The sequence below is a fragment of the Balaenoptera physalus genome (assembly GCF_965194825.1).
Source record: "Balaenoptera physalus genome assembly, chromosome: 4".
In the NCBI taxonomy this organism is placed as follows: Eukaryota; Metazoa; Chordata; class Mammalia; order Artiodactyla; family Balaenopteridae; genus Balaenoptera; species Balaenoptera physalus.
Genome location: NC_138891.1, coordinates 54,129,390 through 54,157,300, shown reverse-complemented (window position 1 = coordinate 54,157,300; position 27,911 = coordinate 54,129,390). Strand labels below are relative to the sequence as shown.

General features: G+C 37.0%; 1 long non-coding RNA gene across 3 annotated transcripts in view; it reads right to left on the bottom strand.

The window, feature by feature from the left end:
• LOC309659371 overlaps window positions 1-27,911 on the bottom strand; it is a 130,028-nt gene that overhangs the window by 92,990 nt on the left and 9,127 nt on the right. Inside the window, exon 2 of one of the 3 annotated variants that reach the window (XR_014262759.1) lies at window positions 13,787-13,828. The exons of the other annotated variants lie outside the window; for them this stretch is intronic. This is a non-coding gene — a long non-coding RNA (uncharacterized lncRNA). The remainder of the gene's footprint in view (window positions 1-13,786; window positions 13,829-27,911) is intronic. 3 annotated transcript variants of the gene reach the window in all.

Below are 27,911 nucleotides of genomic sequence, written 5' to 3'. Positions count from 1 at the left end.
CTCGGCAACGAGAGGCCGCGATAGTGAGAGGCCCGTGCACCGTGATGAAGAGTGGCCCCCGCACCGCGATGAAGAGTGGCCCCCGCTTGCCACAACTAGAGAAAGCCCTCGCACAGAAACGAAGACCCAACACAGCCATACATACATACATACATACATACATACATAAAAAGAATGTAAGCAGACAAGAATAGCATTAAAAATTTTTTTTTCTTTTTTTAAATAACATTTTAGGCTCCGTTTGTACTCAATGTGCACGTATTTTATTTATTTATTTTTTTAAAGATTTATTTATTGATTGATTGATTGCTATGTTGGGTCTTCGTTTCTGTGCTAGGGCTTCCTGTAGTTGCGGCAAGCGGGGGCTACTCTTCATCGCGGTGCGTGGGCCTCTCACTATTGTGGCCTCTCTTGTTGTGGAGCACAGGCTCCAGACGCACAGGCTCAGTAGTTGTGGCTCACGGGCCTAGTTGCTCCGCGGCATGTGGGATCTTCCCAGACCAGGGCGCGAACCCGTGTCCCCTGCATTAGCAGGCAGATTCCCAACCACTGCGCCACCAGGGAGGCCCAAAATTTTTTTTTAATTAAAAAAAACTTTAAAAAAAAAACAAAACATACATACATACAATGCATGCGTGCACATACATACATACACACACACACACACACACACACACCATGTAAAACAAGGCAGGTTTATTTACACAAGGCTCTACTGGCCTTTGTATATTGAGATCCTTGTGTTCACTTCTGCATACCATGCTTCCACTGAAGAACCTCTACAGGAGAAACAGGATGATAGAGTCTGTAAATAATATAACATGAAGAACATCAAAGGAACAAAGGATCTGTAGCCTGATGTCTTTTCAAATATCTGAAAGGCTTTTATCTGAATAACAATCACAGAATAGAATTAAAATTTAATGTATGGAAGTCATGGAAGAGGTAAATCTGGGTGGATTTTAGCTTCAAATAAAGAGGAATTCTAACACTTATTTAACAATGGAATGCACTGCCTCAAGTAGGAACTATGCTCTTTACAATGTTCCTCAACAATCTGACCCTTTATTTCAGAAAATTGATCTAAAATTTTTAGTACCTGTAGCCTAGTAATATATCCAGTTCCCAGATCTCTGTCCCACCCTAGACAGATCTTTTTCAGGCTTTCTCACTGTACCTAAATGAACAGAACTAGCTCCCTTGGGAAGGTAATCAAGTGCCTATCAATGGCAGTGTTCAGATACACAAACAATAACCAATAAGTGGGGATACTGTAGAACAGAACTTCTACATCAGAGAGAACTGAACTAGCCAATCAGTACATTTTCTAAAATAAACAGATTTTTATTTTAATGGAGAAAAATCTCCTTTGCTCATTAAAATTGACATAATTTCATAAGGATAAAATTAGGATTCCTAAGAGGGAGTTTACAGTGTAATTCCTAAATAAAAATATTTTGGCTCTATCATATGCATTTGTAATTCTGTGGGAGGTATTTTATGTACTTACAAGCATATATGAATATATATTATTTCATTCCCTTCTTTATACACAGGAGTCTTAACACACACAGTGTTCTGTACTTTTTTTTCACATAGTGATAAATCTTAGAGAATTTTTCATTTCAGTATTTAAATAGCTTCAACATTTTATATAGCTACATAGTAATCCATTTTATAGCAGTACCGTTGTTCATTTGACCACTCCATGATTGATAGTTATTCAGGATGTTTCTGTTCTTTGCTATAACAAACGATGTTGTAACAAATAACCTTATAAACACATCATGCCTCATGTGTAAGTATACCTGCAGAGATATATATTAAATATATATATAATAAATATTATATTAAAGGGAATATGTATTGGTAATTTTCATAAATATTAATAAATTGCTCTCCAAATGACTGACATTTTAGAATCCCACCCACAATATGGGAGGGTCTGAATTCCCTCAGCTTCAACAACACAGCAATTCTACAGTGTTTTAATGTGAAAAGCCTTACATTTCAAGATAGAATATATAAACCATAGGGAAAAAATGTTCTAGAATCCAACAACACATTAAAAGGATCATACACCATCATCAAGTGGGCTTTATCCCAGGGATGCAAAGATTCTTCAGTATACGCAAATCAATCAATGTGATACACCATGTTAACAAATTGAAAAAGAAAAACCATATGTCATCTGAATAGATGCAGAAAAAGCTTTTGACAAAATTCAACACCCATTTATGATAAAAAACTCTCCAGAAAGTGGGCATAGAGGGAACCTACCTCAACATAATAAAGGCCATATATGGGGGCTTCCCTGGTGGTGCAGTGGTTGAGAGTCTGCCTGCCAATGCAGGGGACACGGGTTTGAGCCCTGGTCTGGGAAGATCCCACATGCCACGGAGCAGCTGCACCCGTGAGCCGCAATTACTGAGCCTGCGCGTCTGGAGCCTGTGCTCCGCAACAGGAGGGGCCGCGATAGTGAGAGGCCCGCGCACCGCGATGAGGAGTGGCCCCCGCTTGCCACAACTACAGAAAGCCCTCGCACAGAAATGAAGACCTAACACAGCCATAAATAAATAAATAAATTAAAAAAAAAAAAAAAGGCCATATATGACAAACCCACAGCAAACATCATTCTCAATGGTGAAAAACTGAAAGCATTTCCTCTAAGATCAGGAACGAGACAAGGATGTCCACTCTCACCGCTATTATTCAACATAGTGTTGGAAGTCCTAGCCACGGCAATCAGAGAAGAAAAAGAAATAAAAGGAATACAAATTGGAAAAGAAGAAGTAAAACAGTCACTGTTTGCAGATGACATGATACTATACATAGAGAATCCTACAGATGCCACCAGAAAACTACTAGAGTTAATCAATGAATTTGGTAAACTTGCAGGATACAAAATTAATGCACAGAAATCTCTGGCATTCCTATACACTAATGATGAAAAATCTGAAAGAGAAATTAAGGAAACGCTCCCATTTACCATTGCAACAAAAAGAATAAAATACCTAGGAACAAACCTACCTAGGGAGACAAAAGACCTGTATGCAGAAAACTATAAGGCACTGATGAAAGAAATTAAAGATGAAAAAAACAGATGGAGAGATATACCATGTTCTTGGATTGGAGGAATCAATATTGTGAAAATGACTATATTACCCAAAGCAATCTACAGATTCAATGCAATCCCTATCAAATTACCAATGGCATTTTCTACAGAACTAGAACAAAAAATCTTAAAATTTGTATGGAGACACAAAAGACCCCGAATAGCCAAAACAGTCTTGAGGGAAAAAAACAGAGCTGGAGGAATCAGGCTCCTGGACTTCAGACTATATTACAAAGCTACAGTAATCAAGACAATATGGTACTGGCACAAAAACAGAAATATAGATCAATGGAACAGGATAGAAAGCTCAGAGATAAACCCACACACCTATGGTCAACTAATCTATGACAAAGGAGGCAACGATATACAATGGCGAAAAGACAGTCTCTTCAATAAGTGGTGCTGGGAAAACTGGACAGCCACATGTAAAAGAATGAAATTAGAACACTCCCTAACACCATACACAAAAATAAACTCAAAATGGATTAGAGACCTAAATGTAAGACCGGACACTATCAAACTCTTAGAGGAAAACATAGGAAGAACACTCTGACATAAATCACAGCAAGATCTTTTTTGATCCACCTCCTAGAGTAATGGAAATAAAACCAAGAATAAACAAATGGGACCTAATGAAACTTAAAACCTTTTGCACAGCAAAGGAAACTACAAACAAGACGAAAAGACAACCCTCAGAATAGGAGAAAACATTTGCAAACGAATCAACGGACAAAGGATTAATCTCCAAAATATATAAACAGCTCATACAGCTCAATATTAAAAAAACAAACAACCCAATCCAAAAATGGGTGGAAGACCTAAATAGACATTTCTCCAAAGAAGACATACAGATGGCCAAGAGGGACATGAAAAGCTGCTCAACATCACTAATTATTAGAGAAATGCAAATCAAAACTATAGTGAGGTATCACCTCACACCAGTTAGAATGGACATCATCAGAAAATCTACAAACAACAAATGCTAGAGAGGGTGTGGAGAAAAGGGAACCCTCTTGCACTGTTGGTGGGAATGTAAACTGATACAGCAACTATGGAGAACAGTATGGAGGTCCCTTAAAAAACTAACCATATGACCCAGCAATCCCACTACTGGGCCTATACCCAGAGAAAACCATAATTCAAAAAGACACATGCACCCCAATGTTTATTGCAGCACTATTTACAATAGCCAGCTCATGGAATCAACCTAAATGCCCATCGACAGATGAATGGATAAAGAAGAAGTGGTACATATATGCAATAGAATATTACTCAGCCATAAAAAGGAACAAAATTGGGTCATTTGTAGAGACGTGGATGGATCTAGAGACTGTCATACAGAGTGAAGTAAGTCAGAAAGAGAAAAATAAATATCGTATATTAACGCATATATGTGGAACCTAGAAAAATGGTACAAATGAACCGGTTTGCAGGGCAGAAATTGAGACACACATGTAGAGAACAAACGTATGGACACCAAGGGGGGAAAGTGGCAGGGGGGTGGGGGTGGTGGTGTGATGAATTGGGAGATTGGGATTGACATGTATACAGTAATATGTATAAAATGGATTACTAATAAGAACCTGCTGTATAAAAAAAGTAAATAAAATAAAATTCAAAAAAAAAACGTTCTAGGGCTTCCCTGGTGGCGCAGTGGTTGTGAATCTGCCTGCCAATGCAGGGGACACGGGTTCGAGCCCTGGTCTGGGAAGATCCCACATGCCACGGAGCGACTAAGCCTGTGAGCCACAACTACTGAGCCTGCGCGTCTGGAGCCTGTGCTCCGCAATGGGAGAGGTCGTGACGGTGAGAGGCCCGCGCACCACGATGAAGAGTGGCCCCCGCTCGCCACAACTGGAGAAAGCCCTCGCACAGAAACAAAGACCCAACACAGCCAAAAATAAATATAAATAAATAAATTAATTTTAAAAAAATGTTCTAATAGGTCCAACATGTATTAAGCTAAGAGAGTTCAGTGAACAGTATACTAAAAGCAGCACTGGGAATTAAGACTTCACCAAAGTGCTATGAAGAAGTGAAGCAAATTATCACAAAAACAGTAACCTAAAGAAGTGTATTTAACAATGGACACCCAGATATCCTGTGTGTGAAACCCAATCTCCCTTAATAAAACCCCTCAAACCCAAAATCTGTTAAGGTTGGTCCTGAAGGGACAGTCCTTACATGGGGTCATATGGCTTTAAACACAACTACTGCTTCCTAGGATTTTCTCATTGGGAGTCCTACTAATTATGCTTGACACACCATGCTGCTAGGTCACAGTAGACACATTCCAAAAAAATAGGAATACTGTATCCTTCCTTTGATCCTTTCCTTAATAGCAAAAATGAAACACAATTACCAGCCAGCATGATACAAGTTAAATGCAATGGGCAACTAGCAGTGGTCACCTAAATCCATTTTCCCTTGCTTCATAGTAACAGAGTTTTAGCTAAGTAGCCAAGGATACAGAGACTATACTTCCCAGCCTTCCTTGCAGCCATGTGTAGCCATGTGGCAAAGTTCCAACCAATGGAATGTGAAAACTTTCAGGCACTTTCTTAAAAGGAAATTGTTTGCCTTCTACTTATGCTTTCTCCTATTTCTCAAACTAGAATGCAGAAATGGTAGTGACCCAGATCTAACTTTGCAGAGAAGGACAACTTCCTCCTAGACTACAAAGTAACAAAATGTAACAAACTTAGGACTGGTAACCTTGTGAAACTAACCACTTTGACAACCTTGACTACCCTACTATTGCTATGTCAAGGAGAAATAAGCTTCTATCTTTTTAATCCAATGGATATCTTTGTTACAGTAACTTTGTCTCTCAAATACACATACAAACAGATATACACAAACATATGCACATACACAAAGATTGGCCAAGGGAGGTATTAAGAAAAGGTAAAAACTTTTTAAAGTACAAATAAAAGAAAAAAGGTGTGTGTAGGTTTAGGCATCAGGATATAAGACTACAACTAAGAAATAAAAATAAGTAAACAGAAAGAAAATAAAAAACTGACCAAAATAGAAGAATGACATCAGAAACATATTTTCTGTGCTCAGAAAATTGATGTTATTGCAAAAGCATTAGAAAGAAAAATACACTGTAGTTCAGACACCTTGTTTTATATTCAAATAATTACTTCTCACAAGCAGAAAATCACAGTAATTCAAATATAATTAACAACTGTATTTGGAAACATTTAAATACATTTAAACTTTCAGTGAATTATAAAACAAATATGGTATCTTAGCTTGATTAAATAATGACAAATAAGAATTTAGCAGAAAAGATACTGAAACTCACCCAGTAAACATTATTGAATATGTACTAGACAGACACTTGTGCTGGATTTGGGGATACAAAGGTGAATAAAACACAGTTCCTATTTGGGAAAATATCACTAGCAAATAGCACTAATTGTGTTGATATATAAAGATAAACATTCTTCAGTTCAATTGTGTCAAAATTACTTTATTATCAATTTTTTGAACAATTATTTTTTTAAAACACACAGAGAATTATACATACACACTCAATCTCTTTAATACAATGATCCTTCAAGAAAAAGTTTTCATTGTGTTTAAAAATGAGTTTCAAGACAAAAAAAATTATTTTGAAATGTAATGAAAATTCACATTACATATACTTTAAAATTATTAATGCCTTTTAATCATTAAAGCATTGTTCCAGAAGTAAGATACTGAAGTTTGTTAGGCCTTTATATATAAACCATCTGTTCAATAAATACTGTAAAATGCTTAAAAATAACAGCAAGTACTAACTTATTCCTTTCTATTCTACGTGAATTTATTCTAATTATTACAGGAAGGAAAATACTGGCAAACACCTTGATATTTCATTTAACATTTTCACCTGAAAAGTGAATCATATAATAGGATATCTTAAAGTGTTAGCTACCTAAAAATGACAAATATTTAATCTAATGAAAAATAATCTATAATTAATCTAACTTAATATTCGCTTGGAATTTGTCAAAATCAAACATTTTGTTTTAACTCACTTTAATGCATTAAAATTCTGGAGTAACTAGCTGTTATATTAGACAAATTCTGTCAAGTGAAAACATAACTGTAACAATTTTATTCATTTTAAAAAACTGTTTGAAGCTTACAAACTATCCTACCATTGTTATGTGAAGGAGAAATAAGCTTCTATCTTATTTAAGACAATGTAAATGGCTCACTGATGACAACCCTCCCCCCCAAAAAAGTGCCAGAAATTACAACATAAGAAACTAAGGCAAAATTATACAAAAAAAGAAATGAAACTAACAACCAACTTTAAAATGATCATTTTAGAGTTTAACATATGAAGTTTTGTACTATGAAACTGTTATTATGTAACTTTAAACTAAAAATTGTTACAGATATAGGTTAGAATAAGATACTACAGTCTCATAAATATTATTTCTTTAAATATAAAACACTTTTTAAAAACTTGAACATTAGTTTGTGGAATAAGCCTACAACTAAAAACAATAAGATCTAAATCAAGAAAATAATAAAGGTTAAAACCAAGAAATATTATAGCTCAGAAATATGAGGTTTTCTGGAATTCCTTATTTTTTCCCACCAATACATATTATCAGCATCCTAATTTCCAAATATGCCTTCTAACCTCTAGTGATTACTTTTAAATTTATTTCTGTCTCAACTTTGCATTCTTCAGCCACTTCTACTTCTTTTTAAAAAGGCACCTGAGAGAGTAAATTTTAAAATCTGACAACAAAAAGAAAAAAATTGGAAGATAATTAATCATTAGTGTATAGCATTAAATTTAGTTTTTAGAATTCTCACAAAAAGAACTTCAGATATACCTACATATCAGGTATTCTTCACTCAACCTATTGGCTTTCTCCCCTTTGAATATGATAGCTATTTCTCAAAATAAAAGAGTGTATGCAAAATCATATCCGCTTATCTAATCACCCTTCAACTTGATTCCCAGGCTTCCTGTCAAGCTTGCCTATAAAGGTCCTTCTCAGGTAGCTGAAATTTTTCATTATTCTTTTATCCTTTTATCTCAATGTTCCAACACTGTTACTGTTTCCAGCAAATGGAAGGCTTTTTACATAGTAGGACAAAAGCATACAGAGCAGAGATAGTTGAGACCTCTAAGCAGCCCTTCAGGTTCTTCCCCACAGGAGATAATGTGCTACAATGCAGATTTCACTGACTCTCTGCAGGATCTCACAAAATCTGCAAATCCCTCCTTGCAGACCCAGCAACAAAACCATACTTTCCTAATTGTCTCTTCTGTACAACTGTTTGTTTTATGTAGCATTCTTCTAAAGAAGGTGATTCACTGTGCACAAGTTATCAGAGGCTGAGCAATTACTTTTACTTTTAAACTCTGCATGTTCCCAGGGCTAATTAAAGCCCAGAAATATATAGACTGTTCACAGTAGCTTTCTAATATGACAGAACACTGACAATGAAGCAAATGGGATAACTGAATTACCATGTTTATAAACCAGAATCTACTAGCACCTCTGTTATCAGTCAATCAATTAAAAAGAAAACAAATAAACCTCAACTTTGTGGGACCCTTCCCTATTCTAACTCTGCAATATGAATTGACTTGTTTTAACTAACTTTGTTGTGTGTTAATACTTGTTCTAAATGGTCCCTTCACCTTTCCTTACTTTCACTTCAAGAGCATAGTGAGAGCTATTGTCTCCTAATTCAAAGATGCATACACTGACACCTCTCTACCAACAACTGACTTAATTCTCTAAACTGTCTCAGTCTTGTCAATTTTGAATCCAGATTTATCTTTATTTTTCAGAGCACCAGCCATTTTAAAGAGATTTCTACATTACTGAAGATTTTTCCATTTCATCTTAGCAACTTTTCATTGGTTTTCATAGTACTTCCATATTTTTATTCCTAAAAAATATTTTTTAAAAGTCCATGGTAGCCTCAATAAATATTTGTTAAATAGTTTAAGAACTGCTCCATTATTAAAATAGCCCAAAAAATCATACAGAGAGGAAGTTTTCCTTCTGATTTCAGTAGATGTGTGAAAATAAAATGATTATATATTCTGAATTGATTTCCATTTGGAAATATAGTGCTGTCTTTGTGTTGAGTTCTGAAGAATTTTCCACAAGTCAAGGATACATGGTCTAATAATCATTCCTTTATGGAAGTGAGGAACAACATTTAACAGGAAATATTTAAAGAAAAAATATTTTAAAACAAAAATCAAGGTTTTTCTATGGGCAAACTAATATTTTTCTCATGCCTTCCATGTAAAACAATGGTATTAAATGAATAGAATATTAAAAATTAAAGATGCTTTAACAATAAAACCCTGAGAAAGAATAAATCGTGCCTTGTTACATGATGAATTCCTAAAATAGTCTAAGTGGAATACAACCATAGAACACACAATTCATTATATCCATTTCAAATTATTCTTTTAATGAGATGTAAAATTCATAGACTATAATGCCAGATAAGCTATTTATTCTTTAAAGTAATTTTAACATACAGATATTAGAAGGACAAGAACTCACACACACAGTTATTGTCTTAGAAGTTTTTCCCCCCCCCACCAGGGATCAAACCCATGCGCCCTGAAATGGAAGTGTGGAGTCCTAACCACTGGACTGCCAGGGAAGTCCCTCTTAGAAGTTCTTCAAAGTACATGAGGGAATTGTGGTATAGAAAGTCTAATGCTATCAAAAAGCATCTTGTTAAATAAAAATGTAAACTAGTTTATTATCATATATTGTGACTATTTCCAGAAATAATCTTAACATTTAATTAATCTATTTTCAAAATAAGCCTGTGTAATAAAATTTATCATAAGGTTAGGAAAAGGGATGTTGAAGAAAGTTTCCCGAAGAAATATATATTATTTTGAATAGCAATCTACTTTTGCACAAAGTAGTACTTTTCCAACATGAATAAAAAGATCTTAAAGCAGGGAAAAATCCACATAGCCTTATCAAGGGATCTAAGGACCAAGCATTTTGCTCAATAATCTTGTCCACAACACTATCCATCTTTTCCTACAAAATGAAAAATATTATTGAAAAGAATAATAAACTCAGATAGGTCCCATATAACCAATAGAATGTTTATAATACAATACTGACAAACTGTTGTTGTACTCTTGAAATCAATAAAAAATACATTATGTGTAAAAAAATCAATACTTAATTCATGCAACCATCAGTATTAATACTGGCGTAAAATACTTCATTTCGCATACAAGTGAGGTAAAACGTTTCATACTAGAAAAAACTTAACTGGTGAAAAAACTATAGTGAACGAGTAGTATTTCATTCCTTACATTCAATTTAGCATCTGTGCATACAGTTTCTAAAATATATTTATGGCTCTCAAGTTGCATAAGGACCTCCTGTTAAGGTTCAGGGTAACTTAACAAAAGGAGCCATAGGTACTTACCTTTTACAATCACAATACATCCATCACAGCTAAGCTGAAGCTGCCATACCAGTCATAGAGAACAAGGAGTTTTTCAGATTACAAAGAATAGGGAGGGGAAAATTCCAGGAATTAGCCAGCATGTAATTGAGGGGGTGGGAGAAGAAAAGGAAAATCTAATCCTAAGAAGAATCTCTTCAATAAGCTAACTCAATTGAAGAGAAAAGCCTCAAGAAAACAAACTTCCATTAAAGATTGAATATTTATGCAAACAACTTGAATGTCCAGCAACAGAGAAATAGTTAGATTTATTATGGCCAAGTCAGATGATATACCATGCAGTCATCAATAATTACACTTATAAAGTTAAAATAATATTTTAAAAATACTCTATACATGTTATGTTGAAAAAGCAGAATGTTAAAATATCTGGTAAGATCTCAAAAATATAAGGAAAAAATAAAATAGAAAAAAAATCAGAAGTAAAAAATGCTGAGATTTTAACAGGGCATCTCTGGGTAGTAAATTATAGGTGACTTTTTTTTCTATTTCTTTATATATTTCTAGGCTTTCTAAATGTTCTGCAATGACTATATTATTTTGATCATTAGAAAAAAGTTTATAAACATAAAATTTTTCAAAGAAAATATTCTCTGAAAGTCAATTTGAAACTAATGTAACAAATCAGAGTAATACTCTATTTTTAAATAGTTGTACAGTTGACACTACACTTGAACAACATGGGTTTGAACTACTTGGGTCCACTTATACCTGGATTATTTTCACTAAATACATTCCACAGTACTACACAATACTCAGTTGGTTGAATCCACGGATACAGTACCATGGACATGGAAGGCCAACTATAAAGTTAAAAGTGGAATTTCAATTGGTGGGGGGCAGAGGCGGGGTCGAGAGGAGGGATATGTGCCCCTGACCCTCAAGTTGTTCAAGGCTCACCTGTACTTTGCTCTCAGAAAATAACACAATAAGTAAACAAGTCTTATATACATGATCTGTATCACCTGGATCTTTCTATCCAAACTTTTTCAAATAGAAATAAATGCTAAACGCCTCCAGTTTTCCCCACACTGCTTTTACATATGAACAAAAAAGCCAACCAAACACAAAACTGATCTTTGAATTACTTCTCTTCCTTATGCAAGAGGAAAGCACATTTAGGGCTTATATGATATGGAGAAGAAAAAATCAAAAATAGTTCTTAGTATGCTTTATTCTGTAGGTTTGATTCCAGATGCTATGACTCAATGCACTCTAGCATATCCACTTATTATGGGGGATTATTTATGGATGTTATTGGTGGAAGGAGAGGGGGAATTGTTTTTGGTTTCGTCTTGTTTTTTCATTTTGCTTTAGCAGCATGCGTTTATGTTCCTATAAAGTCAGATTATCTGGAAAGCGGGTTTCATTTTTTAATCCTGGTAATGTTGCCATTATCCCACTAACATGTTAAGGCAACTTTCCAAAAAATTAAATAATTTTTTCACATCACTTCAAAATTACAGACCATGTACAATATAACATGCAGGTGGTTTTGAAAACATGAACAAAAGGCAAGATTACTGTCATTAGGTGCTCTACTACCACTCTGTAAAGCTTCAGTGGAATCCCATTTCAAAGACTGTATCCAAGTGAAGAAACTATCTTTGAAGCTTAGAGTGGTATATTTAAATTCCCGTTTTGAGGGCAAAACACTCGGTGATTCCATAACTGGGATAAGAGTACCAAATGAATCCAGAGCAGACAGCAAGAATTCCAAATAAGCATTCTCCCAAGTCACTGCCCACTGCACGTTCTTCACATGTAAACCTTATTTAACACCAATTCTGAGAAAGCCAACTAAATAAACAGTCTTCATTTTCCCCACTTCCCCACTATCCTCAAATCTGACATCTCCTCCACTTTAAAACACACTTGTCTCTTAGCACCTCTTTCATTCCAGGCAACTAGTCCCAAATGTCACCCAGTGGTTCTATTATAAGAGGCCTCCTCTGGGCTTTTCTCCCTGAACAGCACTATAGATTCTAGATGAGCATCTCCTACACCTTTTGGACTTCATGGACCCATAAAGCTAAAAACAAAGCAGAACAAAACAAAACAAAAAAAATATATATATGAGAGAATTGATATAGGGTTATCAACCTTTTCTCAATAATGTTACTAGAAAGAGTAGGACAGATATGATTATAGAATAAAAGAGAGTGGAAAAACTCACTGCATAATCCTTATTTTCTCATTTTGTCAAAGACCAGTGGAAATTTCCTAAAAACCTTGGGAACCACTCTTCTGGACCATCCCTTCCTTAGAACCCTTCTCCCCTCACTCTCTTGCCCATTCCCTCAGGTTTTCCTCTGCCCTGGAAGAGTAATGGCTTGCTAGTCTATCTTCATAGCCCCCTAAAAGATAAGAGAGGCTTGAAGAAAATATTAACTAAATTAGGGAGCAATCCTGAGTCGCTTAGTAGCTCCACTAGAATAATGTGAAATAAAGAATAAAAGTGCACTGAAAGTGCTTCTGCACATTTTAATAAAACAATGGGAAGGTCATTACTTGTAACAAAGTTGGTGTTTTTATTTTTAAACACTGATATGTGGATTTGGATAGTGGAAAAGACCTGGATTGTAAGCCAGAACACCAACTTCTAGCCCCAGCTTGGTCTCATTTGAGTCAGACCTATGTGAGTCTGAGCAGGTCATTTAATACTTCTTTATAAATGAAAAGGGGTAAACTAGACGACCTCTTAAAGTAACTACACCTCTAAGAATAGGAATAACGTTCTCTAGAGAATACAATTAATTAAACGTAAAACAGTGTCAATTTTTGTATCCCAACACTTGTGCTTATTTATTAGTTTTACTTTAATTAGTTATATATTTCCAAAAAGGATGTGATGTGGCTTCTAATGAAGGACACATAAGACTGTTATAACAAAAAGGTGACATTCTAAAAATATTACACTTTTTTCAAGTTTACCAACCTCATTTTTCACACTCAACATGTTCAATATCAGTAGAAGAAGACATAGAGTGAGCTGAAAATGGAGTAGGCAAAATAAACTTTTGAAAAAGCAAATCCTAAATATATGTTATAAGCTACTGCTATCTAATAATGTTAGCATCAAACCATCATCTCTCGTCTATGTAATAAAATATAAATCAGTCTCAGATAAAAACACAGTTTTGTAAATTAAAAAAATAATAATAAGACAAAACAATATCTTACCATTTAGTGACTTTTCTCATTCCTCCAAGTACAATAAAAGCTCTGTGAAAGGCAAATCAGGGTATTCGTTTTTTCTCTCAGCAAAGAATAGCTCTCAGTGTTTACTGAATTTAACTGAAATGACCTGAATTCTAGGCCCAAATTGTCTACAGTTATCTGTTATCACTACAAAACTAAAAAATCCTGATTTCCTAGATCCGTCCCCAAACCATGTTTCAGGCCATATATCCCTATATTTATTTTGCGAAAAAACACAGCCAAGCTGATTTAATCTTTCTATTTCTCTACTTTTCCCCATGCCATCCCTACCGTGCAGTGTAACTTGTTGCCTTTAAGTGTCTCCAGAAGTGAACGTGGGCCCAGCAGATGGCACTCCTGAGACCTACATGTGACCCATTTATAATTAAGTTCAGCTCCAATTCTGTTATTGACCTTCCCTCATTCCTGTTTAGCTCCTCCTGCTTAATACAACTCTTGAACATCTTTTATACTCTCAGGTTTCCTGCTTCTTTACTCACAAAGTTCTCCTTATCTACTTATATCAAGTGTCTTTGGGGACTACCTCAAAACAGACCTCCCTTGTATGACCCTAGGAGTCATCGGCCTCCTCATTCCTGCCCCACTTACCCACCCACCCATTCATATCCTCCCAAGCACACCTACCCACCCCCTCCACCCTTCCCCCCACACAAACACACACAATGCGTGTGATATCTCAAAAAGGGGCCAAACCTGGCCCTATTGGTTATTCTCAAACAGTTTCAGGTAAGGAAATCCTCACTTCCTATCTATTAGTCTATCTTCTCCTTTCAGTGCACCAGCTTTGCTTAAGCAGCAAAAGGCAGTGAAGTTGTAAGATGAAGCTGTATCTTCAACCCCCAATCACACCTGATGTGAGCCTAAGCAACCTTTGTGTGCCTGGCAAAGCTAAGTATAGGGATACTTATGAGTTTATAATCTATTTGGGGAAGTACATCTTCACAAGGCATGTGGGGGAGGAATTCGGGAACAGCTTTGGTTTGGGCTGTTATGTTACAGCACACTATAGGGTACTTAGCTTTTGTCATGAAGACAAATTTATTTAAAAAGTTTAATAAGGGGACTTCCATGGTGGCGCAGTGGTTAAGAATCCGCCTGCCAATGCAGGGGACACGGGTTTGAGCCCTGGTCCGGGAAGATCCCACATGCCGCGGAGCAACTAAGCCCCTGCGCCACAACTACTGAGCCTGTGCTCCAGAATCCGCGAACTGCAACTACTGAGCCCACATGCTGCAACTACTGAAGCCCGCACGCCTAGAGCCCGTGCTCAACAAGAGAAGCCTGCACACTGCAACGAAGATTGGCCCCCGCTCGCCTCAACTAGAGAAAGCCTGCTCACAGCAACGAAGACCCAACACAGCCAAAAAAAATAAATTAAAAAAAAAAGTTTAATAAGCACACTCTGGGCAATATATGATAGATAAGGAGACAAAGAATAAAAGATGTTGTGTCTGCCCATGTGGCAAATAAAACATGGCAGGGGTGGGGGATGAAGATACATTGAAAATGGTGCTACTAAAGGCAGCCATATGTACAAGGAATATAGGACCACAGTAGAGGGAGTGTGACTGGCTCTGGGGGAAAGGGGTGGGGACATTTACAAAAAGAGATATGGCTGGATATACGAGCATCTGTCATTTAGGGAAGGGAGAAAGGCATTCCAGGCAGAGTGTCCACATGTGTGTAAAGATGGCAGCATAGAAGGAGGATTACTTATATCACAAAGTACGTTTAGGATAAAGGACAGGACATGAGGATGGAGCCTTTAATGGAGGCCAGATTATAACTGGCTTTGTTCAGTGGGCTAAGAAGTTTAGCTTCATCCCAAAGGCAGTGAGGGGCCACCAAAGACGTTTCAGCAGAGGAATGATAGTATTAGATGATCAGATATCAAACAACTGTTGGTGGATGGTGACTTGGAAAATCTTCCCGGTCTTTCAACCACAAAGAAAGCCCCTCACTAACTTTCCTTTGGGAAAGAAAAGCCCCTTACAGCTTGACAAAGAACACAGAACAAAATGATTTCATCCTAACCCATATCTGATCTTTTCCAGGTCCCCTTCCCCATGTCTGGGGAGAATGAGAAAATGGGGAAAAGAAAAGGGAAATAGCATCTACTAAGTATTAGGTGCCAGGAAATGTACTAAGTGCTTCACATACATTACAGTATTATCAATTTAACTCCAAAACAACCTTCTGAGGTAGGTAAAATCATTTCCATTTTAGAGAGGAGAAAGCAGAGGCCAACAAGTTGTCAAAAATCACAGAGTAATAGAATACCAAGGTAAAAAACTGGGATTTAAACCCAGACTTGACGAACTTCAAATATACTCACGTATGTAGGATAATGTAGTTTCCTCACATGCCATCTTAATTTATTCTTACAATAATCCTTACATAGTAGAGTGTTATTAGTATCACTTTATAAATAAAGAAATTAAAATTCTGAAAGGTGGTCATACATATAAGTGGGCCAAGGAGAGGAGGTGCAAGAGAAAGACAAGGCAGATGTCCTAAAGACATTTTTAACTGCTTAAAAGTGAGCTACTGAAACAGATACCAAACTTGACAAGACTCTTCCTTAATCCCTCCACTATCCTTAACACTGCATTAGTGAACAATGTTTTATTGGTTATAATGTTATTTTTGTCTATATTAAAGTGAAGGAATAACTATGTAGAAACAAAAATGTACATGTTATGAAAATAGGTAAACATTTTTTTTCACTACCCCCCCAAAAACATGTAAACCAAAGACATGAGAAATAGAGCAATTCTAATCAGAGATAGAAACTAGTAATAATGGCAAGTCCGTTTTTATCAAACATTAAAAGTTTTGTAACTACTTTGTCCTAAACACACTGTGATGGGTTTTTTGTTTTTGTTTTTGTCATAAAAATGCTTAGAAGAGTTCAAATTGGATACGTACTAAGATGTTTAGATTATAATACAAACACACCAAGCTTCTATTATGTAGTTTTCTGCTTGCTTTAAAATTGAATTCTTCATAACAATGATATGAAAAATCACACAATTAGATTTTTACATTTGATACTGAACAAGTAAGAGAACAGTTGCTTCTTTTATAGATATACACCAGGCAACAATGAAGTCAAGAGCAACTTTCTCCACTCAAGGGAAGAACTGGTGATGATGAGTCACTTGAATCTCACTAATGTCACTGTCTCTAATATTGGCAATAAATTAAACGCTCAGTACCAGCAGAATCCATACCAACATTCCCAAATTGAGGTTAATACAGAAGTTAGAGACACATGGCAGCATACCATGCTAATCTTGGTAAAAGTAAAAACCAAGCCACCCTCTCTTTCTGTACATACACAATGTCCGTTTTTTTATTAACTTTAAAAGTGTTTGGGCTTCCCTGGTGGCGCAGTGGTTGAGAATCTGCCTGCCAATGCAGAGGACACGGGTTCGAGCCCTGGTCTGGGAAGATCCCACATGCCGCGGAGCAGCTAGGCCCGTGAGCCACAACTACTGAGCCTGCGCGTCTGGAGCCTGTGCTCGGCAATGAGAGGCCACGATAGTGATAGGCCCGCGCACCGCGATGAAGAGTGGCCCCCGCTCGCCGCAACTAGAGAAAGCCCTCGCACAGAAACGAAGACCCAACACAACCAAAAAAATATAAAAATAAATTTAAAAAAAAAAGTGTTTGACATTTAATAACCATTAAAATAGATTTTTTTCATTCTAAGTGAAATTAAGGATTTGGGGGGGAATTATATCATTTTCAACTGCTGGAATAGAATAAAATATATTTGACAAAATGAGCATGCTCACTCCCTGCCTTGCCCTTCCTGTGCACCCAACTCAAATTTAGTAAAGCAAATGAAAACAATATCTACAGTTATACATATATAATGTGGTTTTCACCTTGGAAAATTGATATGGAACATAATGAAGATGACAATAATCTGGACCTAATGTTTAACTATCACTACAGTAATAATACTATGAAGATTATTCAGATAGCAAAGCAAAAACTGAGAAGAGAAACAGGAAATCTTTGCTTTATTCAGATAACCTAAAAAGACTGGGAAAGGACTCATGGACAAGCAGCTATTACTAATTACAGTACAAATTTTCAATAGTATCTCCAAAACTCCAAAAATACTTTATTGCTTGTATAGCTGAAAACCATACAGAAGATAGCTATTTTTTATATTCAAAATCACAAAGTTTCAAATAAATGAAGTTAAAAATATCTTGTAAATTGTTAAAACTAAGATCTATGCAAACTGTAATTTAACAATACATTTACACTGTTCATATGACAATGAGAATAAAATCCCAGATCACGATTGCTGAAAATACTTCTGAGAAAAACTATCAGGAAGGATTTCTCAGGCCCTAGTAATAGAATAATTATCCTCATATAATCTGATTAAACAAAATAAGAAAGTGAGTGATCCTGACATAGCTGTAGACATGAACACCTGTTAAATCAAATATGGCACAATGTCATTTAATAGCACTTTTGATAATACTGAAATATTCTTTTTCTCCAACTCTGTGTTCCCCAGGAAGAGACAAGTCTGCTTGACTACTTAGGACCTTAAACAAGATCCCTCTTTCTATCTGCTCCCCCATTTTCTCTTTTTTGTCCGGGCAATTCCAGCACACATATAAGGATTAGTCACAGAGATGGATGGGACCACATGGTTCCTACCTTCAGGTATACGAATGTCTAACCTTCCAAAACAAAGGGTTTTTTGTTTGTTTGTTTGTTTTATTTATTTTTGGTTGCATTGGGTCTTTGTTGCTGCGTGCAGGCTTTCTGTAGTTGCGAAGAGCGGGGGCTACTCTCCGTTGCGGTGCGCAGGCTTCTCATTGCGGTGGCTTCACTTGTTGCAGAGCCCAGGCTTTAGGTGCACGGGCTTCAGTAGTTGTGGCATGCGGGCTCAGTTGATGTGGCTCTTGGGCTCTAGAGCGCAGGCTCAGTAGTTGTGGTGCACAGGCTTAGTTGCTCCGCGGCATGTGGGATCTTCCCAGACCAGGGATCGAACCCATGTCCCCTGCATTGGCAGGCGGATTCTTAACCATTGTGCCACCAGGGAAGTCCCAAAACAAAGGTTTTTGAAGACAACTTGAGATTAAGCCTTCAAAAACTTCTTTCACAGATGACTTGATCTGTTATAACTATTTTTTTTTAATTTATTTTATTTATTTTATTTTTGGCTGCATTGGGTCTTCATTGCTGCGTGGGGTTTCCCTAGTTGCGGCGAGCGGGGGCTACTCTTCATTGCAGTGCACGGGCTTCTCATGCGGTGGCTTCTCTTGCTGCAGAGCACGGGCTCTAGGTGCACAGGCTTCAGAAGTTGTGGCTCTTGGGCTCTAGAGCGCAGGCTCAGTAGTTGTGGCGCATGGGCTTAGTTGCCCCGTGGCATGTGGGATCTTCCCAGACCAGGGCTCGAACCCGTGTCCCCTGCATTGGCAGGCAGATTCTTAACCACTGCACCACTAGGGAAGCCCCGTTATAACGATTTTGACTATTTAAGCTCTCCTGCAGTGTAATGATAATATTTCACCTTTCTCTTACATGGCCCAAAATACAAAACAATGTAGCATTTGTGTAAAAAATCTCAAAAATTAGAAATAAGAAAGTGAATAATTCCTTTACTAGATTAAATTCCTGATTTTTTTAGTATCTCTTTTGCAGGGTACTGTAAGAGGGATCTCTGTGGTGATGAAATAGTTCTACATCTTGATTGTGGTGTTAACTGCATTAATCTACACAGGAGAGAAAATGACAGAACTATATACACAAACTGTACCAATGTCCACTTCTGGGTTTTGATGTCATACGATAGTTGTATAAGATATAACCAATGGGTGAAACTGGGTAAAGAGAACACAGGACCTCTCTGGTACTATCTTTGCAAATTCTTACATATCTACAGTTTCGTAAAAAAAAAAAAAAAAAAGCGGGGGCAGCTTCTCACAGAAATCATAATATCTCAATGCCAAGAGTATAGGAAAAACATAGAAAGAGTAAAGAGGAAAATCATTCCCGCAAATTTAAAAGATCAGTGTGGGTAAACATCAGAAAAGCAAGTAAACCAAAGCAGGTAGACGATGGTTATAACCTGAAAATTTGATGGGACTGAATATAAGCTTAATGGGACTAAACATGATGGGAATATGACAACCAAACTACTATCTGTATGTCAACCCATATCCTTTCCTGGGGTCTGAAAATATATTCTATAAAGACCTACTATATGCAAGACATTATTTTGAAGTCTTAAATTTTATTTTAAAAACTATGTATTTTGCATTGGATGTCACATTCACAATCTTTTTATGATCTTAAACATTTAATTTACCATATAAGTGACTTAACTACTTCCTTCAAAAAAATTGTTTAGTGTATTTGACATTCCAAGAAGATAGTCATGTTTACCTGCGGCTTGGAACCTTCCAACATAGCTCAGAGTACCCCAGTTGGAGAATCATCATCTTATTTTACAGCTCCGAAGTGGTGATTTACAAATCATTTAGGCTGGCCTACTCTGAGGTAGACACTAGACCCTTGGTGATTAGGCTATCTTGGGGAAAATTTTAGAAGAGGGATAACTGCTAGCCCTCTATGATTTCAGCTGTGATTTTACTGGAAAAAAGGCTTATCCTACGAACCACGTACCTCCTGTAAACAGAGCCTCCCTGGGAAATATAACTCAAATACTATCTCATCTCAACAAGAAGCAATAAAGCAGGCATTTTCACAAACATACACACACAAGAGTAGGCTTCCTGCATAATTAGCAGCTATTGTGCTTGAAAATACCTGGTTTTTAAAGTTTTCTGGGAATTTAGCAAAATTAAACTTAAGGAAAGGGTCCAAGACTACAAGCCTTCTTAAGTCATTCCCAAACAGATTCACATCTCTTGAGAAGGTCAAATAAAGGATGCTTTTATCACCTAAATGTAATTAAAAATTTCAAACTGACTTCTACAACCAGCATTTCAGAAAAGCGTTACAGTGCACCAGAAGGTGTTTACTTTGGTTTGAGCACTCTCTGAGAGTTCTGAAGCCTAGCGGGGAATATGTTTCAGGTTTGGTTCAGAAAAGCTGAATGGTCCCCTCTGGAAGCTGACTAGGCTGTGAGTGCTTCTTAGAACCAGGAGATGCCCCAAGAGGTTGTCAAATCATTGAGTGGTGTGTTAAATTGAAAATAAATAAATTTTTAAATCATTACTATATATAGAGACAGTATAATTTGTTTAAAAGTGTTTCTGCTTTGTGTTTTATTTTTTTCCTCCAGTAAGTGTAAAAAGATAAGGAGACCCAAAGTTTATTTAGGAATACATTATTTGAGGTTATTTTTTCACCAATGATAATTGGACTCAATGCACAGGAATAAGAGAGCACAGCCTATGTAGAGTTATAAATTTACCAACAGAGGCTGGACCAATATAATAAAGCCCTAAAACTTAAGATGTTCATGAATAATTTTCTATGCGAAGGTTGTAAAAAAGCAAAAAGCTATCTGTAATATAGAAAACATTCATATGTCATATTGTATACAATGGAAAAGTCAAACGGTATAGAATTTTCATTATCTGTTTTTAAAGGATTCATAACTATTCTAAAGTTTTTCATGACTGAACATCTAAAACATAAAATATCTGTAATATACTCCTAACCAAACTTTGGTAATTAATACTGAGAGCAAATTCCCATTATGAGTAAAACCCAACATTTTAAAAATTGAAACCACATTTATAAGCAAGTAGCTGGGGAAAAATTATGCTGAGCTCAAAATACAAGGTTTCTATGAAAGATAAATCACCTTTCTTATCTGAATTGCTCAGATCAAAATATCAAAACAATTAAATTACAATTTTGACTGACATCAATATCCCATGCAACAGCGCAAAACAGACAACCCTGATTATGCCTGATTTCGGGCATACTGTTTGCTTTTAACTGGCAAACAAATTGAGCAATGAATCAAATTTTGCTAGAGAAAACATGAGGCACACTGCCAGATCACAGAGGTCAAGGAATTCATCAAGACTCGCTTTCTATACAACTGCATGTTTTTGGCTAAGGAAGAAAAGAAATCACCCATTCTCTCATACAAATACAAAAATATACTAACATAAGGACAGATATTTAACTGCTTCTACATCAAATGTGACTAGAAATCACACATAAAATGAATCACACTGATTTTATAGTTATATGTGCATGAATTTTTATGTATACATATCTGTATATGTGTTCGTATGTGTAGACAGCAAAAAAGGGGAGATTAAATTTTTGAGTTTACAAGCCTAGTTCTTCCACGTTGTTATCTCATCTATTTCTTTGAATGTGCCATGTAAAAAGTTACAGCATCATATTTTTGAGCTGTAGGAAGCCCTAAAATGATCTTGAGCTACCTGCTCATTTTTCAGTTAAAAAAACCAAAGGCCAGAGAAGACAAGGACACAAAAGCGAGCTGGGGACAGAACTGGGACTAGAACTCTGAGCCCCTGACTCCTAATCTTTCTCACCAAGCAATCATGTCATACCCTAAAGACATGGACTCCTGAAAACTCGTAAATATTGTCAAAAGAAACAATAATAGGCTCCTATTGGTATATCATTTTATATTTATTTGCTTTTTAAGTACAGTGTTCTACTTTCAAAAATCCACTACGGCTTCATGAGAAAATTATGATGTACTAGAATTTTCTACCCAGGCATATTTGGATTTCACACACTATTCACCTTTAATGTACATTCAGGATTAGTCAGCATCCTAAAGCCTTTACATCTATAATCACAATATAGAACTTTACTTAAGTGCAAATCATTGATTTATGAATTTTCATTCTCTAATTGACTGAATTTTTTTCATATATATTTTTTCCATGTATCTAAAGGAAATGCAACATTATAATTAAGGATATAGATGCTGTAACAGGATTGCCTGTCTCCACTACTTAGTACTATGTAACCTTGGGCAAGTTAACATACACACACCTTATGCCTTAGTTTCATTTGTAGAAATAATAGAACCCACCTAATAGGGTTTTGGTGATGATTAAATGAGTTAGTATGTACAAACCAAAACAACAGTGCTGGCTCTTAGTAAATGCTCAAAAATTACTAATTTTTAGTCAGCTAATAGAGTAACATATTAGAGCTAAAGGAATATCAGAGACCATATAGAACAGGACTTGGCAAGCATTTTGTAAAGGGCGAGAGAGTAAATATTTTAGGCTTCTCAGCCACACCATCTCTGCCTCAACTACGAAATCATAATCTATGATTATGATAATCTAGATTATCATAATCTATAATCTATGACAAATGCAGACACAGACAATAAACTGATGGATGTAGTTGTGTTCCAATAAAACTTCACTGTTCATGAAAACAGGTAGCAGGCTGGATTTGGCCTGAGGGCCAATGTTTGCAGCCTCCTGATGTAGAATAACAGCCACACTCTACTGAGAATGTAAAGAACAGAGAGGTCAGTTGAGTAACAGAAAGTCAGCCAGCGAAGCACTGGCAGGTACAGAACTAGAAGCAAGAATTCTACCATTGGCTCAGTTCAATGTTCTTTCTACATCTCCACATAGGAGAAGCTCCATGAAATCTCCCTATCCCGACCTACAAACAGAAACAATCGCTCCCTTCCCTACTCTCACACAACATACAAGTTTGGCAGAAAACTGATAGATTTTGAAGAGTGATAAGTACACTGGAGTTCATTATGCTATTCTCTCTACTCTTGAGTGTCTGATAATTTCCACAATAAATTTTTAAAAAAACTCAAAGCATTCAGTTCTCCTCATATGGCATTTATCAATTCTCTCAGAATATTTGTGTACATTTTCTTCTCTACTAGAGACGGTAATTTGAAGGCAAGGATCATGTCATTTGCATCTTGGTATCACCATTTCTTGCCAAGACCTCACACAAAACCCTATTTTATTATTATGATTTAATAAACAAAAGGTCCCTAAATAACTGAAGGAAAGTCATGTCAAACAAGGTACTATTTCCAACTGCAAAATTCTCTCCACATTGGCTTAGTATCCATGAGCAGTGTTGTCAAAATGCTCTTTCCTTACACCCAATTTGTTGCCAATCCAGTCTTCATTACATCATTTTCAAAATCCAACTGAAATCTATTCCTAGCTAACATCTCTTTCCAGGTCTAATACCACCCCTCCATAAGTAGATTCACCACCAGCAATAACACAGTTCTCTATTAGATCACACTTGGTACTTAAAAAGTAAGCTATCTCTTTGATATGATAATAATATTTTTAGAACATTACTGTAGTTAGCCAGCAGCAATGGAGGTAAGATTCAATGTTTTTACTGTCCTCACCATAGCCCTTCTCAGATTTCATGATATAATCTTGCTTACCTTACTTCCTCCTTCACCTCTAGCTAACTTCTATTTTATAATCTCAACTTTCTTTCTAAGTCTTCTCTCAAGCAGAACTCAAGGTAGAAATTCCCTTTTCTTTCCTCAACAAAACACAAAGTTCTTTGCTTCGAGAAATTCTCAGAATCTCAAAGTATTTTCTCATCAAATACATCCATGACCAAATGGGAAAAAAGATAACATTTCCTACAAATTTCTTATGCACTGTCTGCCACTCATCACAACGAGGAGAGAAGGAATCCAAAGAGAACATGCACATCCCCCACCTGCACCTGTGTCCACACAGTTTTCCTTCTCTCTTATTAGTATAGATAAATAGCCCATAAACCTAGAAACAGATAACCTCTCCTGTTCTATCCTTAGCATACTGCTGCCCTCTCTCTCTCCTGCGTCATCAATTTTCCATCTCTACTGCCTCTTTCTCAGAAGCATAACAACATACCATTGTTTTGCACATCTTTAAAACTCTTTATGGGCTTCCCTGGTGGTGCAGTGGTTGAGAATCTGCCTGCCAGTGCAGGGGACACGGGTTCGAGCCCTGGTCTGGGAAGATCCCACATGCCGCGGAGCAACTAGGCCCGTGAGCCACAACTACTGAGCCTGCACGTCTGGAGCCTGTGCTCCGCAACAACAGAGGCCGCGATAGTGAGAGGTCCGCGCACCGCGATGAAGAGTGGCCCCCGCTTGCCGCAACTAGAGAAAGCCCTCGCACAGAAATGAAGACCCAGCACAGCCAAAAATAAATAAATAAATAAGAGTGAAATTCTTAAAAAAAAAAAAACTCTTTATATCACATAGCCCTCCAACTAATGATCCATTTCTCTCCTTTTCAATAAAAATCTTCAAGGGATGTATACCATTACCCTCTAATTCCTCTTCTTCTACTGCTTTGCCAAACATTCCAAACAAGGCTTCACCACCCACCACTCCATGGAAACTGATATCATCAAGGTCATCAATGACTTCCTTTGCTAAATCAACTCTCAATCCTCATCTCTGACAATCTCCCTACTTTTTCAAACATTTCCTTCATTTGGCTTCTGTGATTCCACACTCTCCTGCTCTTCCCCTTACCTAGCATACAGCTCTTTTTCAGAATCTTTTGCTGGTAGCTCCTCATCTCTTAATGTTGAAGGTCCCCAAGGCTCAGTTGTTGGTCCTCTTCAGTTTTCTAACCCCACATATTTTCGATGAATCTACCCTATCTCTTTGCTTTTAAAACCAGTTGTAGGTTGAAGAATCCTAAATGCATATCGGTAGCCTGGCCTTCAGACCGTCTGCTTGACATCCCCACTTGGATATTTAAAATGCATCTAACCCTTAATATGTCCAAATCCAAATTATTCATCTTCACCACCATGTCTTTCTCCTGCTATCTTCCCCATCTCAGTAAATGTAAATTCTATCTTTTCAATTGCTTAGGTGATTGAGTTCTCCCTAATTTCTTTGCTGTCACACTCCATATCTAATCTGTCAGCAAATCCTGTGGAATGTACTATCAAAGTACATGCAGTATATGAACTTTTCACCACCTCCACAGTTACCATCCTGGTCTAAGCCACCATCACTGTCACATGGATTATCAAAATTGCCCAACTGGCACCCCTACTTCTCCCCTGGCCTTCCTTCAATCTGTTCTCAACACAGCAGCAAGAGTAATGGAATTAAACAGTTCTGTTGGACTGTTCTGATCAAAACACTCCAAAGGCTTCCATATCACTTCAAGTAAACGCCAGAGTCATTACAACAGCTTACTAGACCATGCAGTACCATCTAACCTCTATTTCATTTAAGACCACATAACCTACTTTCCTCCTTCCTCTACACCACTCCACCACACTGGCTTCTTTGAACACACCAAAATGCAGGGCCTCTGCATTTTTTTCTTCTCTGTGACTGGAAAACTCATGCCCCAAATATCACCTGGCTCACTGCCTCATCTGCTTCAAGTCTACTGAAATGTCACCTACTCTGGGGGCCTTCCCTTATAATCATATTTTAAACTGCTAAACACATGCACACACACTTTTTCTTGCTTTATGTTTCTCCATAGCACTTAGTACAGGTATACCTCATTTTACTGTGCTTCCTTTATTACTTCACAGATAATGCATTTTTTTTTTTACGAATTGAAGGTTTGTGGCAACCCTGCATTGTCAGATGATGGTTAGCATTTTTTTTTTAGCAATAAAGCATTTTTTAATTAACTTTTTTTTTTTTTAAGATATAATGCTATTGCACCCTTAATAGACTGCGGTATAGCATAACATAACTTTTATATGCACTGGGAAAGCAAAAAATTCCTGTGACTTCCTTCACTGCGATATTCCCTTCATTGTGATGGTCTGGAACCAAGCCCGCAGTATCTCCAAGGTATTCCTGTACAGTAGCACCTTATATTTTTCTATGTATTATATATAATGTTTCTCTCCACTAGAATGTAAATTCCAAAAAGGCAGTACTTTATTCCAGTGCCAAAAACAATGCTTGGCACACAGTAAACACGATAAATATTTGTTGACTAAATTAATAAATGAGTATTGAGCTCTCTATGTGACTCTGATAATGTTTTTTGTAAGCAATAATTGTATCATTTCACTCTTGTTGGTCCTATAATAATCTGTAATACTCTTTGTACAGTACCAGGAATCATTAGATCATTCTTGTGAAGAGGAATTTCTTTTACATTTCCTTTAAGTCCTGAGATCAGATTACTGCCAGTTGCAAAGATGAAAAACCTGAGTAGTTTGAGGTGAAAGTATTTTTGAAAGATCTCTTCTTTCTATTCTTTCTATGAAGAATTCTTGGGACTTCCCTGGTGGCGCAGTGGTTGAGAATCTGCCTGCCAATGCAGGGGACACAGGTTCGAGCCCTGGTCCGGGAAGATCCCACATGCCGCGAAGCAACTAAACCCGTGCGCCACAATTACTGAGCCTGCGTTCTAGAGCCCGTGCGCCACAACTACTGAGCCCGTGCGCCACAACTACTGAAGCTCGCGTGCCTACAGCCCGTGCTCCGCAACAAGAGAAGCCACCGCAATGAGAAGCCCGCGCGCAGCAACAAAGACCCAATGCAGCCGAAAATTAATAAATTAAAAAAAAAAAAAGAATTCTTAAAGGAGAAAATAAAGAAAATGAGGAAAATTCTACTCAAATATAAAAGCCCAGTTTCAAACCTAACCTTTCCATTAATCCTTTCCTCCCCCATTCACCCAGAGCACTTGTACCACTATCCCAGTGCTCACCATGGTCCCTTCTAGATACGCACTCTCTGGACGACAGGAACTGGATCTCTTTTCTCTCTTAGTCCTTCACCAGCTCTCCATGATTGACATTCAAAGAAATGTTACTGAATTGAACTGAATGGAATGAATACTACAGGAACCTATGATATAACTGTTTGTTTGTCAAGATGTAGTCCATCAACAGAAGCAACACCATGCTCTAAGTTCCTAAGGTTGGTTTCAAACAAACCCTTGTCCTCTGTTCAGCATGGCCAACTGAGGCAACAGGACACACAGTCCAATAACTTAATCACACATAGAGGTCCAGGATCCAATACTCTGCTCCTCGAGATGCCCAAGCCATGGTAAGCAAAGACTTGCTGAGGACGACAGAACAGGAAAGGATACTGTCTGTGTACTTGTTATTCTAACAGTGTGGGGCAAAAGAA